Raw genomic sequence first — 25340 nt, forward strand, 5'->3', positions numbered from 1 at the left:
CTCAGCCCAAAGCCAAGCTCCACACAGGACAGCAGCCCTTCCATGGCACTGACCCACCCAGGGCTCCGCCCAGTTACCGTGGATCCCCCAGCCACCACAAGCCCCAGGGGACACCCCAACATTCCACCTGGAACCCAGCCAGCAACTGACATCCCAGACTGGTCAGTTATCTGGTCAGTGTCGGTGGGGAGGAGGGGGGGTTGTCAGGGGAGAGGGTTGTAACTAAAATGTCATTTTCTCCATTATTGTCTAACGGTAACTTTTTCTTACCTCTTTCCTTTTGTGTTTTTATCTGTATACAATAAAAGTACAGTGAAATGTGTGAATGTAAAGTTTATGATTTCACAAATCTTTCAAATTCCTAACCCTCAACAGTATCAGAAAAGTCAGTGTATGAACCATATGCTTGAAGCACATCCATTAACACAGAATATATACCCTTTGCCACATTTCAACTGAAATACACACACTCTCACGACATGCATCCATCAGTTTGATGGTGGTGAATTTGATAAAAATTTAAAAAAATCACAAGGTATACTTTGATGTCTGTCTCTTTTGTCCTAAGTCATGGTTTTAGAACTACATGTTTTTATTTGAACATGCCATTCGTTCTGTTTGTAGGGCTGAATAATTGACCTTGTAAGATTATATCACAAAATATTAATCCATTCGCTTAATAATGGGCATTTGGGTTAGTTCAAGTGTGGGTTATCATGAATAAATATTTTGGTATATATATGCACGCATCTTTTTTCTAGATACCTGTTTTCATTTACCCTGTGAGATGAATACCTGGGAGCAGCTCTGTTGGGTAGATCTGTGCTAAATACGCCTTCATTTGGAAAGAGACTTCTTGAGGTATAATTTACATGCCATAAATTCACTCATTTAAATACAAAATTCTTTGGGTTTTGTGTGTGTAAATGTGCAGAGTTGTGTCTCCCTCACAGTTCCATTTTAGAACAATTCTACCACAGGAAAAAAAAGATTTCTCAATCCACACTTTTCTTTATCGGCTTCATTTGACACAGTCAGTCTCTCTCTCTCTCTTTGAAGTGCTGCCATGATGTAAGTTCCAGTTCAATACATTCTACCATTTTTATAATTGTTTTTGTTGTTGGTTTCTATTTTTTTATGAACTCACTGGTCTTTTCTTCTGTGACTCCACTGATGGTTTCTACTTTTCTTCCAAACTCTTTAGCATTAGTTTGACTCAGGAATTAGTTCCTTTTTTTTTTATAGTTTACATTAGGGTTTACTCTTGATGTTGTACATTCTATGGGTTTTGACAAACACATAATGACATGTAGCCACTATAGTATCATACAGAATAATTTCATTGCCCTAAAAATCCCTTGTGCCCCATCGATTCATTCCTCCCTCCCTCCCTCTCCCCAAACCCCGGGAAACCACGATCTTTTTATTGTTTCTGCAGCTGTGCGTTTTCCAGAGTGTCATTCGGTTGGAATCATAGTTTGTAGTCTTTTCAGACTGGCTTCTTTCATTTAGCAATATGTCTTTTAAGTTTCTTCTGTCTTTCATGGCTTGATAGATCTTTTTTTTTTTTACTGTACATATATTTTTTAATTTATAAATATGTACTGTTCACTGTTTCTAAGAACGTTTAGAGATTTAGCTTTTTAAACTTACATAGTTATCAAAAGAATAAAGCCAACCACAAAATAAGAATTAACTCAAAAAGATACATATACCCTGCTATTAACAGCAACATTATTTATAGTTGGCAAGATATGGAAGCATCCTAAGCTGAATAGATAATGGAGATGCAGTATGTATATGTATATGTATGTGTATATATATATGTATATGTGTGTGTGTGTGTGTGTGTGTGTATATAATGGAATACAAGTCACCCATGAAAGAGAAAGATATTTTGCCATTTGCGGCCCTTCATTCATTTTTTTTTCACTTCAAAAACCAGAATTTTATAACTGGCCGAGACATTTCCATTACATCAAAAACAACAAAATACCTAGAAATAAACTTAACCAAGGAGGTTACCTATACTCTGAAAGAACTACATGTTTTGAAATGGAAAGATTTCTTGTGTTCTTGGATTGGAAGAATCAACACTATCAAAATGGCCACACTACCCAAAGCAATCCACAGATCCAACACAACCCCCATCAAAATACTCACAACATTCCTCACAGAACTAGAACAAACAATTCCACAATTTGTAAGGAACCACAAAAGACCCCAAACAGCCCAAACACTCTTTTGTAGGTCTCTCTCTCTTTTTTTTTTTTCTCTTTCTTCTTTTTGTTCTATTTCCTTATGGTTTGATGACAAGAGAAGGTCCTTTGACACCTGCTGTAAAGCTGGTTTGGTGGTGCTGCAATCTTTTATTTATCTGTGAAACTTTTGATTTCTCCATCAAGTCTGAATGAGAGCCTTGCCAGATAGAGTGTTCTTGGTTGTAAGTTTCTCCCTTGCATCATTTAAAATATATCCTGTCACTCCCTTCTGGCCTGTTTCTGCTGAAAAATCAGCTGATAACCTTATGGGAGTTCCCTTGTATGTTATTCGTTGTTTTTCTCTTGCTAATTTTAATATCTTCTCCTTATCCTTAATTGTTGTCAATTTGATGACTATGTGTCTTGGTGTGTTCCTCTTTGGGTTGATTCTGTGTGGTACTCTCTGCACTTCCAGGACATGGGTAATTGTTTCTTTTCCCAAGTTGGGGAAGTTTTTGGCTATTATCTCTCCAAAAATTTTCTCAGGTCCTTTCTCTCTCTCTTCTCTTTCTGGGACCCCTAAAATGTGAATATCAGAGCACTTCATGTTGTCCTAGAGTTCTCTTAAATTATCCTCATTTCTTTTTATTCTTTTTTCTGTTCTGAAGTAGTGATTTCCACTAATCTGTCTTCTAGCTCACTGATCCATTCTTCTGCCTCATTTAGTCTATTCGTGGTTCCTTCTAGTGTATTGTTCATTTCAGTGATTTTATTCTTCAACTTTGTTTGGGTATTCTTTATATTTTCCACTGTTTGCTAAAAACTTCACTCTGTGCCTCTATACTCCTCGAGTTCTCTGAACATCTTGGCCATCATTACGTTAAACTCTCTCATATAAATTACCTATCTCCTTATCACTTATTTCTTCTTCTGGGATTTTATCTTGTGCCTTGACCTGGGAGATATTCCTTTGCCGCCTCATATCGTCTATCTTTCTATATGTGTGTGGACTGCTAATTTTGATTTCTAAGTTTAAGTAATACTATGAGTGAAGTAAATAACTGATGGTTCATTTTACAACAGCCTGACTGGGCAACAGAGTACCTGAACATTTGACTGAACATTATTAATGGGTCTGTCTGTGAGGGTGTTCCTGGATGAGATTAGCATCTGAATCGGTAGACTGCGTGAAGGAGGCTACCTTCTCTAATGTGGGTGGGCCTCACCCAATTAGTTGAAGCCTGAATAGACCATAAATACTAAATGAGAAGGAACTCCTGCCTGATTGAGCTGGGTCATTGGTCTTTTCCTGCCTTTGGACTGAAACGCAAACTCTTCTTGGGTCTCTAGCCAAACTTGCATCATCAGCTCTCCTGTTCCTGAGGCCTGCAAACTCAGACTGAAACTACACATCGGCCCTCCTGGGGCTCCTGCTTGCTGACTGCAGATCTTGGAACTTGTCAGCCTCCATACTTGTGTAAGCCAGCTTCTTATCATTAATAACTACACACACACACACACACATTCTATTGGTTCTGTTTCTCTGGAGAATCCTACCTAGTACAAAATAAAATTTTTTTGTATAACAAACATTTGTTGTATAACAAACATTTGTTGTATAACAAATAATAGATAAATAATGCTATAAATGAAATTTTGACTATTGATATTAATATTATCCTTCATGATTACTATTTAATCTTTCAATTATTCTGAAGTATAATTTTTAGCTTCTATTTCTATGGGGTTTTAAAACTACTTTTATAGTAATTTCTAACTTTACTGCACCATGTCAGAAAATGTTGGTTTTTATTTAATTATTTAATAGTTGATGAGATTAAATTTGCAGTCTAGAACTAGATAAATTTTTTATAAACGCTTTATATACATTTTGAGATAATAGATGTACCTCAGTTTTCTATTATGTGTTCATTGGAAATATTTTTCTAATCTTATATATAGCCTTACTAAATTTTTATTTGTTTATTATTTTTAAGAGAAGTATATTAAAATCTCCTTCTATAATTTTGGATTAGTCAATTTCTCCTTATAACATTTTTCCTTATCGAAGCTAAGTGTTTAGATGCATACAGATTCTGAATTTAATATATTATTAATAAATTATTCCTTTTATTATTAAATAATAATTTCATCCCTGGTAATATTTTTGCCTTAAATTCTCTTTTAATATTATGTAAGTTTAACATTAATTTAATATAACTGTAAAAGTCAATATATTATAATAATTTAATATTATATTTTAATATCTGTTTCAGTATTAAATTATAATCTCTCTCTTTTTTTACTCACTGCCACATTTTTTTGTCTACTTTCTTATGTTTTGCCTCATACTTCGTTTGTATCTCCTGTTTTTCTTCCCTTTGCTTTAAAAAAAGTTTTTTAAACTAAATTCTTGAGTTGAATATGCTCTCACTCTTCTTTGTAGTTAGCACTGGCCAAGCAGCTCTCCCTTCTTTCAGAAAGAGCCCCACCATCTTTACAAGGGCTTCTTAGCTGCCCCTCCCGCTCTCCAGCATGTGCTCTGAGTAGGAGTAGGAATGAACCTGCTTTTCTAGCCCAGTGGTTGTGATTGGCCCAAAGGTAGCAATCTCACCCAACCTAAGTCAAACAGAGCTCTGTTCCAGGATTATCCAAACAGGAGCTAAAAGAAAGGTTTAAGGGAAGGCTGGAGTAGAGTAGGAAGTGACTTGGAGGGAGTCTTTTCCTCCGTGATGGGAAAGGTGAAAACTTGATGAGACATCTAGCACTCCATGGAGAAATTTCACCTGCAGTAGGAGAGAGTGAAGCTGGCACACAGATGGAAGCAAGGACAGTGCAGGACATGGAGACCCTGGGAAAACTGAGTTCCCCCAGCAATTCCATCCTTCCCATTTGTGGACCAATAAATGTTTCTCATGGTTCCAGCTAGTTCAAGTTGGATTTGCTTTCATCCAAAAGACTCCTGAATAATATTTATTTGAATGAGAAAAAATGTAAGTGTATGACTGAAAGTATGAATACAGCTTTTGCTGAATCCTTTAAATTTTGCTATAAACTGCATTAGTGTCAATTTCCAAATTATTTGAATTACAAGAGTTACTTAGGAGCATGCTTTTCCCTCAAATGTATAAGGTTTCCTCTGTTTTTGTTGTTTAAAATTTATGTCATTTGTTTCTAGTTTTGTTGCTTTGTAGATAAAGAATACAATTACTTTTATATTTAAAAAATACATATATTATCCTACATATTTCTCTTCCAGTTTTATTGAGACATAATTGACGTACAGCACTATGTAAGTTTAAGGTGTACAGCATAATGATTTGACTTACATGCACCATGAAATATTCATCACATTAGGTTTACTGAACACATTACCATCTCATATAGACACAAAATTTCTCTCTTGTTTTTTTTATTGATTCATAATCATTTTACAGTGTTGTGTCAAATTCCAGTGTTCAGCACAATTTTTCAGTCATTCATGGACATATACACCCTCATTGTCACATTTTTTTCTCTGTGAGTTATCATAATATTTTGTGTATATTTCCCTGTGCTATACAGTGTAATCTTGTTTATCTATTCTACAATTTTGAAATCCCAGTCTGTCCCTTCCCCCCCCACTCCCCCCCCGGTAACCACAAGTCTGTATTCTCTGTCCATGAGTCTATTTCTGTCCTGTATTTATGCTTTGTTTTTGTTTGTTTGTTTGTTTTTGTTTTTTAGATTCCACATATGAGCGATCTCATATGGTATTTTTCTTTCTCTTTCTGGCTTACTTCACTTAGAATGACATTCTCTAGGAGCATCCATGTTGCTGCAAATGGCATTATGTTGTCAGTTTTTATGGCTGAGTAGTATTCCATTGTATAAATATACCACCTCTTCTTTATCCAGTCACCTGTTGATGGACATTTAGGTTGTTTCCATGTTTTGGCTATTGTAAATAGTGCTGCTATGAACATTGGGGTGCAGGTGTCATCCTGAAGTAGATTTCCTTCTGGGTACAAGCCCAGGAGTGGGATTCCTGGGTCACATGGTAAGTCTATTCCTAGTCTTTTGAGGAATCTCCACACTGTTTTCCATAGTGGCTGCACCAAACTGCATTCCCACCAGCAGTGTAGGAGGGTTCCCCTTTCTCCACGGCCTCTCCAGCATTTGTCATTTTTGGATTTTTGAATGATGGCCATTCTGACTGGTGTGAGGTGATACCTCATTGTAGTTTTGATTTGCATTTCTCTGATAATTAGTGATATTGAACATTTTTTCATGTGCTTTTTGATCATTTGTATGTCTTCCTTGGAGAGTTGCTTGTTTAGGTCTTCTGCCCATTTTTGGATTGGGTTGTTTATTTTTTTCTTATTGAGTCGTATGAGCTGCTTATATATTTTGGAGATCAAGCCTTTGTCGGTTTCACTTGCAAAAATTTTCTCCCATTCCGTAGGTTTTCTTCTTGTTTTATTTCTGGTTTCCTTTGCTCTGCAGAAGGTTGTAAGTTTCATTAGGTCCCATTTGTTTATTCTTGCTTTTATTTCTTCTAGGAGAAAATTTTTGAAATGTATGTCAGATAATGTTTTGCCTATGTTTTCCTCTAGGAGGTTTATTGTATCTTGTCTTATGTTTAAGTCTTTAATCCATTTTGAGTTGATTTTTGTATATGGTGTAAGGGTGTGTTCTAGCTTCATTGTTTTACATGCTGCTGTCAAAATTTCTCTCTTGTGATGAGACCTCTTAGGATTTACTCTCTTAAAAACTTTCATATATAACATATAGCTGTGCTAGTTACATTTATCATCTTGTATATTACATCCCTGGACTTATTTACCTTATAATTGGATATTTGTACCTTTTGACTGCCTTCATCCTATTTCCCCTTACCCTACCCCTCGCCTTTGGTACCCACAAATCTGATCTCTTTTTCTATGAGTTTGCTTGTATTTGAAGTATAATTGACCTACAAAACTATGTTAGTTCCTGTTACAGATATTTCTATTCATTTCAAAATGATCACCAGGAGAAGCCTAGCTATAATCTGTCGCCAAAGATATGACATAGTTATTGACTGTGTTCCCCACACTATACATTGTGGTATTGGCATAAAAGCAGACAAGTAGATCAATGGAACAGAATACAGAGCCCAGAAGGGAACACACAAAAATATGTGCAATTAATCTACAACAAAGGAGGCAAGCATATACAATGGGGGAAAAAAGGCTCTTCAACAAATGGTATTTAAAAAACTGGGCAGCTACATGCAAAAGAATAAAACTGGACTACCCTCTCACATCATGCACAATAATAAATTCAAAATGGATTAAAGACTTAAATACAAGACCTGAAGCCATAAAACTTCTAGAAAAAAACACATGCAGTAAGCGCTTTGATATTGGTCTTAGTAATATTTTTTTGGGTATGTCTTCTTAGGCAAGGGAAACAAAAGCAAAACTAAACAAATGGGATGACATCAAACTAAAAAGCTTCTGTACAGCAAAGGAAGCTATCAACAAAACAAAAAGGCCACCTACTGAGTGGGAGAAAATATTTGCAAATGATACATCCAATGAGGGACTAATATCCAAAATATGCAAAGAATTCATACAACTCAACATCAAAAAAACCCAACCTGATTTAAAAACAGGCAGAAGAACCGAACAGACATTCTTTCCAAAGAAGACATTCAGATGGCCAACAGGCACACAAAAAGATGTTCAACATCATTAACCATCAAGGAAATGCAAATCAAAACCACAATGAGATATCACCTCACACCAGTCAGAATGGCTATCATCAAAAAGACAACAAATACAAAAGTTGGCAAGGATGTGGAGAAAAGGGAACCCTCCTACACTGCTGATGGGAATGTAGATTGGTGTGGCCACTACGGGAAACAGTACGCAGAGTTCTCAAAAAACTAAAAACAGAACTACCATATGATCCAGCAATTCCATTTCTGGGTATTTATCTGAAAAAAGATACTGGCACTCTATATTCATAGCAGTATTATTTACAATAGCCAGGATATGAAAGCAACCTAAGTGCCAAGCAATAGATGAATGGATAAAGAAGATGTGGTGTGTATATAAAATTGACTATTACTTGGCCATAAAAAAGAAGGAAACCTTGCCATTTGTGGTAACATGACCTAGACACTGCTATGCTAAGTGAAATAAGTCTGACAGAGAAAGACAAATACCACATGATTTCACTTATGTGTGGGCATCTAAAAAACCCAAAACAAATGAACAAATATTACAAAACAGAAGGAGTTATAGATACAGAGAACACCCACATGGTTGCCAGAGGAGAGGGGGCTGGGGGAGGAAAGAAATAGGTCATGGAGATTAAGAGGTACAAAATTCTAGTGGCCTATATATTACTAAGTATCAATGTTTAAGACTCAAAGATTGAAACAGAACCTTGCCAAATACCCTAGAAAATCCTCCACGTGTCCCATTCTAATTCCAGCCCCTAACCTCCCCTACAAGAAGAAACTCTGTCCAGACTTATAAGCACTTCCCTTCATGCCTTTAGGATTTTCTCACCCAAGTCTGCATCCTTTGGTCTTGTTCACCATGTGTCTCTGAAGTCTTTTTTAACTTCATTTTCCCTCTTCACATTTTCATTTTCCTTACAATTAGTGTGTTGAAGAACCAAAGACTAACCTGTAGAGTTTCCCACAGTCTGTTTTTGCTGATCACATGTTCATGGTGCAGTTCAACAGTTTCAATAGTTTCAGTCCTTTGTGTCTCCTGCTTAGGAGCAACTGGGTCCAGAGACAAATTCAGTCTCATTGGTAAGACAATTGGAGGCACATGATGTCTGAGTTCTCTCTTCTTATGATGTTGATAGCCATTGGTGATCAGCATTGTAGGATGAGACATGGTAACATTAAAGTCTAACATTTTGTTTTTATTTATTAGCTGGAAATAATTTTATAAGAAGGCATTTCCCCTGATCCACCATTTGACTGCTCTGTAGTACAGTTTATACAGGATAAACTCTTGATTCTTTCCATTTATTCACTCAGTTTTCAGGTTAATGAACTGGTTCCCTGTCATCCTCAGCAGGTCACCAACCGGATGGTCGAAAAATATTCCATGGATTTAAAAATATTAGATAGGTTTTGATTACAATTTTTATCCTTAATAAAACTCAACTGTGTATGCTAATTATACCACAATGATGTGGTTTTTGAAAAAAAACTCAAAATGTTCTAACTTTAGCTAGTAGGATTCCCTTCTAATTGGCTATGAAAGTTCGCTACTTTTTTTTTTTAACATTCTAATAAACTTTGACAGTTGCCTTGCTATGTAGTATAATATATTAAATAATTTTATATTTAACTATATATTTTACATATGTGTTAAAACTTTTTAAGGTCATACTGATATTTCTAATTCAAATTTAAAACTACAAAATTTTTGCTTCACCTCTTCAATATATCTGTATCTCCTTTGCTCCACTTTGAGAATCCTAGCTCTCAAACACACAGGGATGATAGAATTAGAATATCCCATAGTTACTCAGTTGCTTTATCCACTCTTCACATACAGTGGTTTTAGAGTAACAATTTAGTATTGCCATCACCAGCTATAATTCTTGAAAACCATTAAAATTTTTGTTTGTATGTGTTCTCCTCCTTCTCCTCCACTTTATTACAGTTGGATTATATCTGTATTTTCATATCATTTAGCCACTCCATATTATAACCCCTTTCTTTTAAACCTCATTTAGTCTTATTTCTGCAAATACCTATATATTTAATACTTGCCACAAGTCTTTAGGTTGACATCTCATGAGTCATATTGCTTGTCTGAAGCTTTTTTTTTCTGGTAGATTCCTTAGTAAAATCTCATGGGAACAAAATTTCCTGAGTTCTTGAATGCTGATAACAGTTTCTGTGTTCTTTATATTTGAAAGCCAATTTTTTTGACATAAATTCTTGGCTTGTATTTTCTTTCCTTGACTATCTTAAATATGTTACTTCATTATTTTCTGACATAAGTGTTAATGTCAAAAAATCCAATGATAATCTAGTTCTACTTCCCTTGTAAGTTACTTGCTATTTTTGCCTAGATGCTGAAAGGATTTTTTTGGTCTGTAATGTTCAATAATTTTACGAGAATATGTCTTGGTGTTGGTCCCTCTTCTTAGGTATACAGTGTACTCTTTCAAAGTGTTATTTAAAATATTATTTTATGGCAGCAAACCATCTTTGAATTACAGCCCTTCTTATTTTTCTGTTCCTTTTCTTCCCTTCATCAGAGACTCCTATTATCAGTATTTTGGATCTTCTTTTCCTGTTTTCAGTATTTGTCATTGTCTCTCAACTCCTTTATTGTCTCTTTCTTCCTCTTAATTTTGATGGTTCCTCCTGTTCATGTTCTATTTCACTTTAGACAACTGGTGCATTTATTCACTCTTATTTTCCTTCTAGTTTAGTCATTTCTAAAATAATGTTTTTCCTATATTTTAAATTCTTTACTGAATCTGTCATCTCATTTCTTAGATTTTCTAATTCTTATTTAATGTTATTCTTTCATGCCAGTATCAGTTTCTTAATTCTTTTAGTTTGTTTTGAAATAGCCCATTACAGTTTTATCTGTTTTTGAACATGTCTTTCTGGAATGCTTTCCTTGTTTGTGGGTATTATTCTACTTTTTAATCTCTTTTTTTTTCCTATAGCAACATTGCATGGAATTTGGCCTCAGTTCTTTTCTGTTGTGTATTTTCATGTGAATTTAGTTTTCCTGAACTGTTAGAAGGAGGCTTGGTTGAGAGACCTTGTTAACTGCACAAAATAATCTCTTGTATTGTTTGTGCATCATACTTAATATGGTGACTCATTTACTACACACTCCTGGGCTATATTGCCTCTACATTTCTCTTCCCTACAGTTTCTCCTTGGTGTGGAGCCCTAGCCTAAAAGGAGTCCTAGTGGGTCTGTTTTGAGGTTCCATGAGACACCCTGCTTCAGCCACTTTAGGCTTACAGTGAGCGCCTTCCACTCATCCACTGCCATGTGGCAAAAGCCTTCCCACGTTCATCTGCTTCCTCAAATCAGCTGGCTCGGTCTCCCTGTGAACGACTGGACTATGCATTCTCCACTCTCAGGTCCCTCTGCTCTCTAGCACAGACATGGGTAGCATACAACCTTGCGCCTATGATGATTTGTTACCACTCACTTATATTTGGTTTTTAGAGCTACCTTGTCACTTAGTTTTTCTATAAATTATATCCATGAATTTTGCTTTTCTATCTACTAACTTGGTCTATTTTTACGTGGGGATTCAGGAAGATTCAAAAGCTATGCAGCCACTACCAAAGGTGTCATTTCTAATACTCCTTATTCTTGAGATTTTATTCTTACACTCACTTTATTAGCTCAGGAACATCTTCTATTAGTGTTTTTGAGTGTTTATTTCTGGAATATATATAAACAATTTATTTTCTGAGCTCTTTCTTATCTTGGAATTTCTTTCATATATGACAATTTGCTAAGTAGAGAATTCTTGAATCACAATCATTTCCTTTCAAGTCCTGTATTCCCAGTGTTGCACTGGCCTCTAGTTTTTAGTACTGCAAAAGAGAAAGTCAATACCAGCTTTCTTTTTCTGTTCTTTTATTTTAAAGCAATTTTTGTGTTGTCGTTTACAGGGTTTATTGCTGTCATTGCTGTTTATTTGATGGTGAGATGTTCTCATAATTTAAAAATTACACTAGAATACATCCAAATCTGCAGCAGCGATAATCCAACTAAAGTGCATACAACCCTGGTTGCATGGAAAACTAACCAGTATATACATGAGAGATGGATAGCTTTAATGGAATCAGTTTCCAGATGCTCAGCCTCTACATGCAAATTTTCCTAAAATTGATCTATCTAGGAAAAGACATACTTTCAAGATATTATAAGGTTCTTCTTTCTTTTCACAGTTGCCTTTCTCCCAATTTGGAAAAGAAACATACCTCTCACACATCCAAATAAGGTGCTGTGGCTATTTTTCAAAATGGCTACAAGTTCTTTGACACCCCTTCCATAGAGAGGTGGAGTTTATGTCTCTTCCTCTTAGATTCAGGCTAGATTATGACTGCTTTGACCAAGAGAGTACAGCAGAAGGGATGTTATATGACTTCCAACACCAGATCATAGAAGACAATGCAGCTTCTGCTTTGTTCACTGGAATAAATGGCCTGGAGTCCTCCAACCTGTAAGAAGTCTTACTACCCTGGCCATGATGTTGTAGCTCAAGCCACATGGAGAGGTTATTCATGGGCCCTCTGATGGACAGTTCCAGCAGAGATCAGCCATTAGTCATCCAGTCCAGCTCTGAACATACAAATGAAGGAACTTCCAGATAATCCCAGTCCCAAGCTTTAGAGTCATTCAAGCCTTTGATTCTTCTCATCTGAAACTCCAGACATCATGGAGGAGAAACAAGAGCTTACTACACCCTGGCCAAATGCCTGAACCACAGAATCTGTAAACACAACAGAATGGTTGTTTTTATGCCTCTGAGTTTTGGAGCAGTTATGCAGCATTAGTAACCAAAACAGGTGCATTGGTCTAGGGCTTAAAAAACCCCAGGATGACAAACAAAGGGACAGTTTGAGACTTAGGTGTAGATATTGACAAAGGAAAATGCTCCAGTGACTGTGTAGCATGTGGTGCTGCATGTCATGCAGTTTCTGATTCTTTGCCATCCACAAAAATATAAGAAGATATTATGGATTTATCAGCTGTTAGATAATTCAAAGAACTTTTGATGTCTGGTAGCTATGTGATTTTTAGTGCACAAGACAGAAAGGATTTCTAACCATAAATTTATTTTCTATGTCTGTGAGTCTCTTTCTGTCTTGTAAGTTCATTTGTGTCATTTTTTTTAGATTCCACATATAAGTGATATCATATGGTACTTTTCTTTCTCTGACTTACTTCACTTAGCATGATAATCTCTAAGTCCATCCATGTTGCTGCAAATGACATTATTTCATTCTTTTTTATGGCTGAGTAGTATTCCATTGTATATATATACCACAACTTCTTTAGTCAATCATCAATTGACGGGCATTTAGGTTGTTTCCATATCTTGGCTATTGTAAATAGTATTGCTATGAACACTGGGGAGCATGGATCTTTTCAAATTAGAGTTTTCTCTAACTATATGCCCAGGAGGAGATTGCTGGATCATATGGTAATTCTATTTTTAGTTTTTTAAGGAATTTCCATACTGTTCTCCATAGTGGCTGCACCAATTTACATTCCTGCCAATAGTGTAGGAGGGCTCCCTTTTCTCCACACCCTCTCCAGTATTTATTATTTGTGGACTTTTGAATGATGGTCATTCTGACTGGTGTGAGATGATACCTCACAGTAGTTCTGATTTACATTTTTCTGATAATTAGCAATATTGAGCATTTTTTCATGTGCCTGTTGCCCATCTGTATGTCTTCATTGGAGAAATGTCTTTTTAGGTTTCCTGCCCATTTTTCGTTTGGGTGGTTTGTTTGTTTGTTTTTTGTTATTGAGTTGTGTGAGCTGTTTGTACATTCTGGAAATTTAGCCCTTGTCCGCTGCACCATTTGCAAATATTTTCTCCCAGTTCATAGGTTGTCTTTTCATTTTATTTATGGTTTCTTTTGCTGTACTTAGCAGCTTCCTTTTAATCTCAGTCTATTGTCTTATCATCTTCTCTTTCCTCTTCTGTTTGGTAGAGGATATATTTTTGAGAATTTTATTGAGAACACAAAACAGATACTTTCAAAGATTTACTTTGGATCCCTTTAAGTGAACAGTTTTTATCTTACACAAATTTTTTCTTTTTATCTTTAATGAACCATTACCATTTCTTGTATTACATAATATTTTTACAAGCCATTTGTTGATTTTTTTTCCCTTTGTTGATTCACGTGCCTCTCATTGTCCACTTCCTCCTCAGAAGTATGACTGTATTACCTGTGAATGTAGGCAGTACATTCCCAATGGGCATTCTCAATGTATTTCTCCTCAACCCTGCTATATCTTTAAGAATTCTATATGTGATTATGTTAATACAAATTCTTCCTATGGAAGAGAAGACCTTGACTAGTATTCCTGCTGACATTACTGGAATATTGTATTGCTTTCAATGATTTTAATGAGTGTTCCTATAGAGCAAATTGGGACTTATTAACCAGTCACCTTGACAATATTCTAGTTAGAGATGAGAAGCTTTCAGATGTTTATACCAGTGTGGTGATCCATGTTTGCATAGAGTCATCCAGGGAATGGAGTGTGTTGAGAATGTGCTGTGCTGCGCCATGTTGGCCACACTTTAGTTACGATGAAAATAACAGAGTGCAATGACTCTCACACGTGGCAGGAAGAGGTGTGTGGCAATGAATCCCAGCTCACAGTTCACTGAAAGTCAGCATGCTGTAAGATGCTGATCTTTGATTCAAGTGTTTTTCTCAGTCCAGCTGCTGCCTAAGAGCCTTTAATTAGAAGAAACACAATACTCTTCAAACTATGATGTTGGCTAACATCCATTTGTATTTGGTTCTTACAAAGGCCTATATTTAATGCCATGAGAGCTCACTCTGGGGATAGTGTGAGCCTAACCTCCTACAGCCAAAAATATCCCCCAGGCACAAACACAAAACGTGGGTTCCATTCCTAAGTTGAAGAAACATATAATTTTCCTATAAGCAGCAAAGTTGTAAGGAAAACAAGCATGAAAAGGCAGTTCTCCAAACAGTGTTGATTTGTGGAGACAGCACCTATGGTATTTTCTACTCAGTCTTTCCTGGATCTACATGGTTAACTTGGGAACTTCCATGTAAGGACAATACGATCCCTACTCGCTGGATCCAGAGCAAGGCCAGCCTGGTATCCCATCTCTCTGGCTACAGCTGATTGTTCTGAGGTGAGCACCAGCCCCGACCTATGCCAGGAAGTTCCACACTACACATTTGGACTTGGGACTGAAGGAGATAGATCAGCCTCTTGTCAGTGGTGAAGAGGGAAACTCATGCCATTGCTTCTGCACGTGGGGAAAGCCAGGCAGCACCAAGAGAGATGGTTCCAGTTGCGATGGGGTCCCCTCTGCCTCCTGGCCGCTTTGATAGCTGGAGTCTTTAACTCTTCCTTAAGCGCCCCTGAGACAACCAAGAATCTTTCAAATAAATTCCCATTTTTTGTTAAAATGGTTTGAATTTGGGGTCTGGGTTTGCAAAGAGTGGATTCCTGACTTTCAAAAATCAGATTTATCAAACCTGACTGCAAATGAGTTACCATTCTTTATTTTTATGAGCTGGAAAAGTGTATCATTCCTCTTGGTCACTAAATCATTCTTTTTGCCCATACCTTATAGTTTTCTTTGTTGCTCCACTTGGGGTTAGAAAAATCATTTTTTTTTGCAATGGCTGCTTGTGAACAGTGATTGCTCTGAGGGTTTATCTAGATAGGACTGTTTCCATATGCACCGTGTTTGATTGATACATGCAGTAAAATATCCAGCACTGTGACTTTTGCTGCCAAAATTCTCTTAGAAATGGAAACCAGAACAGTCCTTTTTTTAAGATAGGCCATGTGCCAAGATATTTTTTTTTTCATTTAAGGAAGAATATAGGAAGTAAAATAAATGAAAGAAAAACAAGTCACAGCCCCGAGAAAAATTGTGCACTGCTATGCAGGGACAGAGAGAGCACAAGGCCACCACACAGCATGGGCAGGGCTCACCAGGAAGGCCGAGGAATCCCCATCCCTGCCCCAAAGGCGGAAGCATCCCTCTAAAGAGAGAAGGAGGTGGGACGTGTGCATGTGCATGTGCGTGTGCGTGTGTGTATTCAGTCTCTCACGCAAATGGAATTATGAATAAAAAGAGAAATTTCCCCCAGGAGATGCATCTGTGATTAGCAAAAGCTAATAAAGGCAGTGGGAGTAGGGAGTGGTGGTCTCACTGTCATAAACTGTTAATCACATCCAGCTTTGGCATCTCTGCTCTTCAATATTCTTGCCTTGCCTTTTCAGCCTCCATTCTCAACTCCATTTCAATGTCACTCTCATGCGCACATGCTATGAGAAAGGAATCCTCTCCTGGGGATTCTTTCATGTTCGAAATGTGCTTCTCTTGAAAGGCATACACGTGAACAGAATGGGGGTGGCCCTTGGCCCCACTCCTGAAATACAGCAGGTGCTGAGATGTCCATGTCCATCTCCCCTTTGAGGACAGATGTAATTAAAGCTTTCCTCCAGCTCTTCCATACGCAGCTGCTAGTTAGCTCTTACTCTGAGAGTTGTCTGCACACACCTGGAAATAAGTATCAGTCCCTGAAGTCTGTGCCCCAAGATCTCAGACCCTTTCCCCATCCTCTTCATTTCTTCTGTTCATCCGGAAGATGCTGCTCTTGCTGCAGATGTTGATTTCAACTTGTAGCACATGGAATTAATTAATTACCAATATGGTCAAAACAAGCAGCCTTGCTGTATTCGTTTTAGTTTTTTCTCCTTTGCAGCTACTTAAAGCAGAGGAAACCGTGGAATTAGGCATTGAGGAGCAGTTATTCTGATAAAAAATGGACAGTCACAGCAACATGTGGGGCACAACAGGAGTCTGGCATTGCCAGTTACAGGACGGGCACTCAGGAGCCAAGCCCCGTTGCCCATTAGGTGTTTGGGATAAGTTAGCAGAGCATGCCCAGGAATCACATCAGGAAAATACCTCCTGAAATTTGTTGGTCCTCCCGTTCCTTTGTCCAAAAATTTCCTAAATGACTCAGAACAAGAGGCCACAGGTGACTGGCAAGGGAAATTCTTAAAGGAGGTCTTCCTTTGCCAGACTCTTCAGCTCTGGTTGTTGGATGAAGGAGAAGATGAGTGGCACTGCATGGGGTTTATTTAGCCTCTCTACAAGTTCCGGCAAAGTTGCAGATGTGGTATATGTCCCCACATTAGTGTTGCAGCATAAAATATGGTTTGAGACAAGGAGGAAGAAACCAGCTCAGGTCAATCAGCTCAGGAAAGGTCTTGATCGTCCATTATTAAAAACATCAGACAATATTGATGATGGCCTGGATACAATACCATTTGAAGAGCTCAAATCTTCTAGGAGCAAAGTTCAGTAGTTCTATCAACCAGCATTGCAAAGCTGCAAATGTCTGAGGCTCAAGTTGGATCGCAGGAGTTCAGCTCCACAAATTTTCCTTATGAGGAAGGACGGGCTGTGGGTGGCACATGCTCCACGGTAGTGGCTACCCCTGGGTCTTGACTTCAGATGTGCAAACCGGCAGCTAAGCCTCGAAGCCTCACACTTCCTTTAGGTGCAGCAGCATGCACGGGGAAGGGTTAGTGACAGTTAAGAATTATTCAAAGCTCCTTAACAAGTAGAGGTGGGGTTGGGGGGCACCTAACCAGGCTTTGGCTCTACAGCCTGGAGCACACCACTTACTCCTCTGACACTGTTTCATTAACATAAAAGAAGGGGATTGAATTAAATGACCTCTGAGAACCCTTTCTGGGGGGGGGGAATCAAGATTACTCAGTTATTTAGTAGATTTCAGACAACTTGGTGGCATATAAGTTCTTTTTAATTAATTCTGGGATAAATGACATACTTGGAACATTATTAGTTCACTAATCAGGTGCTAGACAGCACACAACATACTCCTAAAACTTTCCCTTGAGTCTTAAAAGGCGACGTGGCAGAGGTGGTCAATGTGTGAGGTCAGTCCGTTACTGAAAGCATGGCGCGGATTTCAGACGCCCCTGTTTATGACCAGGTACAGTATGGTCACATCTCTGATGCTGACTCTTAGCCAGAAAAAAAGTATGTCAACTCAAAATGGGGGATATTACAAAGATTAATTAGATACTATAGCAACTGTAAGTGAAGTCAGTACCTTAGGGATCAGGAGATGAGTATTTAAATAGGCAATGTGACCACTGAATCATTTGCGAATATGAGAACTATATGAATATACATCATAGGCAGGCCTCTGCACGTGTTTGCCAATGAAAACACAAGTGCTGAATTTGCACTAAGTTTGGGCTTTAAAAGAAACTCAAGACTGATTTAGAAAGAATGTAAGAAACTACTGCCTAATAATTATTAAAAATAGACACAATCAATGAAACCAAAAGCTGTTCTTGGAAAAGATCAATAGTTCTTTGATAAGCCCCTACCCAGGCTAAGAAAGAAAAAAGAGAGAAGACAAAAATTACTAATATCAGAAACGAAAGAGGGGACATCACTACAGATTCCATGGAAATAAAAAGAATAATAAATACTATGAACAACTCTGTCCCCAGAAATTTGATAACCTAGATGAAATGGACCACTTCCTTAAAAGACACAATATGTCAAAACTCACACAAGGAAAAACAGACCGTCTGAATAGGCCTTCATCTATTAAAGAACTTGAAACAATAATTAATAGCCTTCCAAAAGAGAAAACACCATGCCCAGATGGGTTTACTAGCAAATTCTACCAAACATTTAAAGGAAGAAAGTGTCCCAGTTCTCTTTAATCTCTTTCAGAGGATAAAAGCTGAAGGAACACTTCCTAACTCGTTCTACAAAGCCAGCATTACTTCATTACCAAAACCAAAGACATTACAAGGAAGGACAACTACAGACCAGTATCTCTTGTGAACATAACACAAAATTTTTCAACAAAATATTAGCAAAACCAATCCAACAATGAATAAAACAAGTTATACACCACAACCTAGAGGGATTACAAGAGTTGACAGTTGGATGGCTGTGTCCCCATTTTCTTTCTGGACAGGGATCAGTCTCAACTCCTCCAGGCTACCCGCAATTTCTTCCTATGTGACCTTCCCACAACAACATGGCAGCTTATATCGTCAGACTCACAAGGAGAATCTTTTAATTTCAAATTCTCCACAAGGAGAAATTCTTAATTAACTAAAATTAATTACTATATCAATTAACTAAAGTAATCAATTTAATTAGCTAAATTAATTGAAAATTTTAAACTCTTTTTTTTTTGTTTCATTTAATCATGGAAGCAGCATCCCATTACATTGGCCAATTGTCTAGTAGCAAATCACAGGTCCCATCTACACTCACGGAGAGGGGATTTTACAGGGCGTAATATCCGTGGGAGGAGATCATGGTGCCTTTACCTCTGCTTCTCTTTAACTTTGCCCTGAAGGCCCTAGCCAAAGCAATAAGAAAATAAAAAGAAATAAGTATAGGGACTAGAACATAGAAATAATATTTTGCCATAATTCTCAGAACACTTGCTTCTATTTAAAACTCAAAGCAATTGATAAGCAAGTTAGTAGACTTAATAAGAGAGTTGAGTAAGCGCATTTAAAAATCTAGCGCATTTCTTTATACCAATAGCTAACTATACATAAAAATCAGGTGCATTTCTTTATACCAATAGCTAACTGTTAGTAAACATTAGTGGGAAAAAAAACAATTTACAGAGGTAACTTAAAAATAATAAAAAGTTACCTACAATTCCACCTCCTGAAATAAGTGGAATACCATATTTTCAAAGATAGGAAGATCCAATATTGTAAAAATGTAAATTCCCCTAAATAGTTAACATATAAAGTCAATGGACCAGTGGCCAAACTTCAACACATTTGTGTGTGTGTGCATGCGTATGAATCTCTGATGTGCTGATACATTTCTTAAGCTGATACTCTCTCAAGGAAAGGGACCAGAACAACAAAACGATTTTTAAGAACAAGATAGGAACATTTGTTCTATTTACTATAAAGTCATATTTATGTTATTTTTGTTATACTTGTGTTATTATAAAATTACATTTATTTACTAATTCAGTGTTAACTTTGTTGTTGTAAAGTTATACTTGTGAATGAAGTGTGTTTCTGGTATGAAAATAGACACACCAAAGGACCAGAATAGAAAACCCAGAGATAGACTGTAATATCTGAATGCAGACCACTGGAGCTGGACAAATGGTTATCTATAAGGGAAAAAAATATAAAACTATAGTCTTACCACATGCAGTACACAAAAGTAAATTCTAGGTCTAACAAATGGTATACCTGAGACTTAAATGTGAAAAGCAAATTTTTTAACTTTTGGAAGAAAATATAATGTCTTTATGACTTATAGTAAGGTCATCTAAAAAAAATTTTCTTAATTAAAATTTCATAGCACAGGGAAATATACACAAAATGTTATGATAAATCATAGAGAAAAAAATGTGACAATGAGTGTGTATATGTTCATGAATGACTGAAAAATTGTGCTGAACACTGGAATTTGACACAACATTGTAAAATGATTATAAATCAATAAAAAATGTTAAAAAAAATTTCAAACTTCTGTTTAGCAAAAGATATTAATAGGCAAAGTTAAAGGACAAGTTACAAACTGGGAAAAGATATTTGCAACAAAGAATTGCTTCCAGAATTTGGGGTGAAGTGGAGGATAGAAATGGCACATGGAGATAAATTGGTTATGAAGTACAAGGAAGAGAGCTAAGTAAAAATCAATCTAGAAGACCTCCAGATGGCCAACAGGCACATGAAAAGATGCTCAATATCGCTATATCAGAGAAATGCAAATCAAAACTACAATGAGGTATCACCTCACACCAGTCAGAATGGCCATCATTAAAATGTCTACAAATAATAAGCATTGGAGAGAGTGTGGAGAAAAGGGAACACTAGGAGGTTCCCAGGGTAAACTGGTGCAGCCGCTATGCAGGACAGTATGGAAGTTCCTTAAAAAACTAAAAACAGACTTACCATATGATCCAGTAATCCCACTCCAGGGAAAACTATAATTTGAAAAGACACATGCACCCCAATGTTCATGGCAGCACAATTTACAATAGCCAAGACATAGAAACAACCTAAATGTCCATCAACAGCTGAGTAGATAAAGAAGATGTGGTTTGTATGTATGTGTGTTTATACATATACACACACAGTGGAATACTACTCAGGCATAAAAAAGAATGAAATAATGCCATTTGCAGCAACATGGATGGACCTAGAGATTACCATATTGAGTGAAAAATCAATCTCAATTTTCTAGTTGAAGCAATTTAGGTTTGTTCCTCCTACTTCTACACTCTCTTGTAGAACTTATACAATAATACTACTGTTTGCTTTTAAGTCTATCTCCCCCATGAGACTGGGCTCCTTTTAATGTATTACTCAAGCATTTGAATCCACAGCCTCAATAACAAAGGCACTACAGAACAGTTCTGGAGCCTGAGTTTCTGCCTGGCTCAATCATTTGCTAGCTGTGGGAGCTTAAGCAGGTTACTTCATTGTCCTGGCCCCAGTTTGTTCACTTGTACAATGATGGGAGTAACAGTAAAAAAGCCTGCCTCAATGGTCATTATATCAAATAAATTAATACACATAAAGCATTTAGAACAATGCCTGGCCCATGATAAGAACTATACAAGCATTCATTGAGTGAATTAGCCATACAAGTAACACAGGCAAACTTTTCTTTATGTCTCATTAAAGGAACTTAAACTGCATCATTTAAATTGCATTTCATCCACAACTCAATACAAGTAAGTACCTGAAAACTATTTCTTTTATTTCTTCCATTCCATAAATCACCCAAGATGACAAAGATGTTACAAGGTTTTCCAGAATTTTGAGGAAGAAATAATGAACAGTGAGGACGGTACCTGGAGTTACTTAAACTGCAAGGGTAACTAAGGGCACGGTCCTTCCAACTGCCAATGCTTAATAAGGCAAGGAGTTAGGGTTCAACTAAACAGCTAGAGAGAAAAGTTGATATAAGGTCATTCTCATTTCTGAAAATTACTAAGTTTAAATGTTTCCTGAAACCACCCTCAGATTCCATAATTCACAAGAAAGACTCACAAACTCAGTGAAAGCTATCAGAGTCACCATTGCATTTATCACAGGGAAAGAATTCATCAAAATCAGCCAAAGGAAGAGACGCATAGGGCAGTCTAGGAGAGTCCCAAATGTGACATTTCCATTGTCTTCAGGAGGTCCCAGCATTGGTGTGTGACAATACTCACTGAGTGTTGCCACCCCTGGAAACTCATCTGAGCTTCTGAGTTCCAGGATTGTATTGAGGTTTAATTGTATAAGCATGACTGATTGATTGATTGATTGATTTCCACATGGATAGACTCAATCCCTAGGTCCACTGATACCACATCACCCAAAGCCCCCACTCTAAATCATAAGCTGATCTTTCTGGTGTGGTCACCCCCACCCTAAGACTATGAAGTGTGGCCAGCTAAAGGAGGATGGAAAGGAGGAGAAGGGAGAGGAATGGGAGGGGAGGGGAGAGGAGAGGAGACAACAGGACAGCAAGTTTTCTTGTGAAAAGAAAAACGATTCGTTTCTCAAGTTTATAACCGCTACTCAATAAGCTTTTGTATGCTCCACGACCACCTTAGGAGATGTTCAGGATTTTGCAGATAAGGACACTGAGGGTCATGGAGGCCCAGTAGATGGCCCGAAGTCTCCCAAGATAGAAAGAAGACACAGCGAGATTGGAAACCAGGTTTTCCAACCCCACATTCCTGTTCTTTCCAATCCAGTTTATAGTCTTTGTTTTCTGCACTTTTTTCAGTCTTCTTTACTCTACTCCAGTTCTGCAAATTTTAAACTTTCCCTTAAACTGCTTAGAACAGTCTCTTTCCTACCCTATTAGATAATTTAGTAGGCTTCTCATAAAGTTTTGTGATAGATTAAAGAGAGGTCTGTTTGCAACTTTGGAACATGGGAATGAAAATCTTGGGCCAAAACTTATAGTCAAAGGGATATGCAATTTTTTTGCTTTGTTCTGGAATTTTGTCATAATGAAGTAATTTGTCTCTTAGACTCTTCCTTCCCAGCTCCCCACCATCACTCCCTATTGGAGAAATTGGCAGCTGTGTCAAAGAGCTAACAAGGGATCTTTCTCACAGGCCTCACTGCATGCAAACAAAGGGTTAATGGGCTTGAAGGTCCTGGCAGACTGGTAAGAGGCAGGGTGGGTGGGTGCAAGACATCAACCTCACTTTAGACTCTGTCCTGCATCCAGTTCCTAAGATCGTGCTTTTTGCCCAGTGCTCCAATTAAAACTTAACAACTAGCAGCTCTTTATCTAATTATTATCAAATATTATTGGAAAATATAATCAACACTAACATTGGCTAAAACTTTATGTGGTAAAAGTCGTTACAGATAAAAAACTGAACAATTAAAATTAATAAACACACTTGGAAGAAACAGTTTTTTAAAAAACAAAACCAACAGTATTTAAAATTGCACATGATTTAAAATGCTTATTAGCCAAAAGTGAATGGAAGAATCAAATCTTTAGATACTTATAAAATCTGATCTAAGAAATAAGCTTGGTAGACACCATTTCTACGAAAGAAAAATGCATAATCACAGAATGTCCAGCTAGGTAAAAGTTGAGTCACAATTAATTAATCAAACCAGAAAATTAATTGAGCTTAATGATGATCTTTGATTCAAACAAAAATAAAAAATTAAAATGGTTTAACTGTGTTATGGAAATGTTATCAAAGAATTGGATTGATTTAACAAAGACTGATCCTAAAAATTTTTTTTCTGTAAAAATCTATCAATTTTGGTGTAATTCTTATTAAAATAGCTGTGTCCATAAACAGAGATAAAATATCCTTAAGAAATCAATATGGAAGTCCAAAACAGTAGGATTAAGATATTATTTATTCTTTTGTTCCTTTCCATGGGACTGATATAAAATTATATAACCATTAACTTTACCAAATGCAAAGAGCTGTAGGTGAGAATAAGACCACTATCTACAAAATGTTGCCGATGCAAATAATTTGGATTTGGTTCACATATTCCCTGAAAGGTAGGAAAATGCGTCTAATCTCATCTTGTGGGTCCTGCTTGGACCCTAGGACACTGAAACAGAGAAGGGCAGACAGTGAGTTAAGTGGCTGGACATCCCCTTACTTCCCATCTTCTCACAATGACCTCCAAGGCCCCACGTGATCAAGATCCCCTCCTTCTATGACGTCATTTCCTTCCACAGCCCCCAGGGCCCTTTCCAGCCACATCTGTGGCAGAGGAGAGTTGGAGGAGGAAGATGAAAGAGGAAAGAGAAGTGAAGTGCATCAAGTAGTCCTGGTCCAATTCATAGATGAGTCAGCAATAGTTCACCGATTTTGAGACTGAGCTTAACAGGTGGGTATCTGCCAGCTCTTAGAACTAAGTTTCTACCTTGAAACCCGTATGAATACACTGTTGCTCCTGCTATTCCGGCACCACCACCTTTATAATATCCTCCTACCCAAACTAACTCTTAACACACACTGATCAGCACTCTGCCCTCAAACCCTAGCCCCATGGTGGGGGCCGCCATCTGCTACGAGGCCAACCTGGGCTGACCACTGTCAGTCACGTGGCTCCACTTGCCTGAGGAAGTCTCTGTGTTTGTCCTGGTCACCTCTCTTGGTCTGGATGACCACCATCATCTCCGGGTAGTGGATGTAATCTATAAGACCCAACTTCTATTACCATCTGCCCCAATCCAGCAGACATGTCCGATTCAAAGTCCAAACCCTTCCTGTCTGCCATGTCCCTGCTCTTTCTCAGTCCAGATGTAGCAAGATGAGCCCTGGTCTGGCCGCCTTTCCATAATAGCATTCACTGTCAAGCCATTCTAACTCAGCCAGGCAGCAGTCCAGCAGGCCCGGATAGATATACGGTGATATGGAAATGGCTGCAAAGTTCTCATCAGGGATCTCTGAAATAAGTTCAAGACAAGCAGAAACTACAGATGTCATGCATTGAAGAGGTCAGCAACGAATTCTGACCCTGCACCCGTTGTATCCAGACAATGCCTCAGCACCGAACCTTTCTTCTTTAAAACAAAGCAAAATTATTCTCTCCTGGCCTCCCAACTCCCATCCCCAGCTATTCCTCCTCTCGTTGTTCTAGACAGACTCACGACAACTGGTTTCTCACTGAATTCCATTTATATCTCTCAGTCCCAATTTACCTGGCAATCCCAAACCCACGAGTTGTTCTGCAGGGATAGCTTTCCAAAGGAGTCTTGAGTTTCACAATGAATAGACATTTTGCAAAACAAAAATACAACAGAACATCACACTGGGTGGAAGCCATCTCATAGATTTTTCCTTCTTTTTTTGTAACCAGAA

At 37.5% G+C, this 25340-nt stretch overlaps 1 long non-coding RNA gene across 2 annotated transcripts in view; it reads left to right on the forward strand.

Annotated features, from left to right (window-relative positions):
* The window catches only part of LOC140689102 (uncharacterized), a 35056-nt gene that overhangs the window by 1657 nt on the left and 8059 nt on the right, over positions 1-25340 (forward strand). The window contains exons 1-4 of one of the 2 annotated variants that reach the window (XR_012063978.1): positions 128-173; positions 762-861; positions 3552-3678; positions 24212-24363. This is a non-coding gene — a long non-coding RNA (uncharacterized lncRNA). Of the gene's footprint in view, positions 1-127; positions 174-761; positions 862-3551; positions 3679-24211; positions 24364-25340 lie in introns of those variants that run through there. The other variant, XR_012063977.1, reaches the window with a different exon arrangement.

This window comes from Vicugna pacos, chromosome 25 (assembly GCF_048564905.1).
Source record: "Vicugna pacos chromosome 25, VicPac4, whole genome shotgun sequence".
Classification (NCBI taxonomy): domain Eukaryota; kingdom Metazoa; phylum Chordata; class Mammalia; order Artiodactyla; family Camelidae; genus Vicugna; species Vicugna pacos.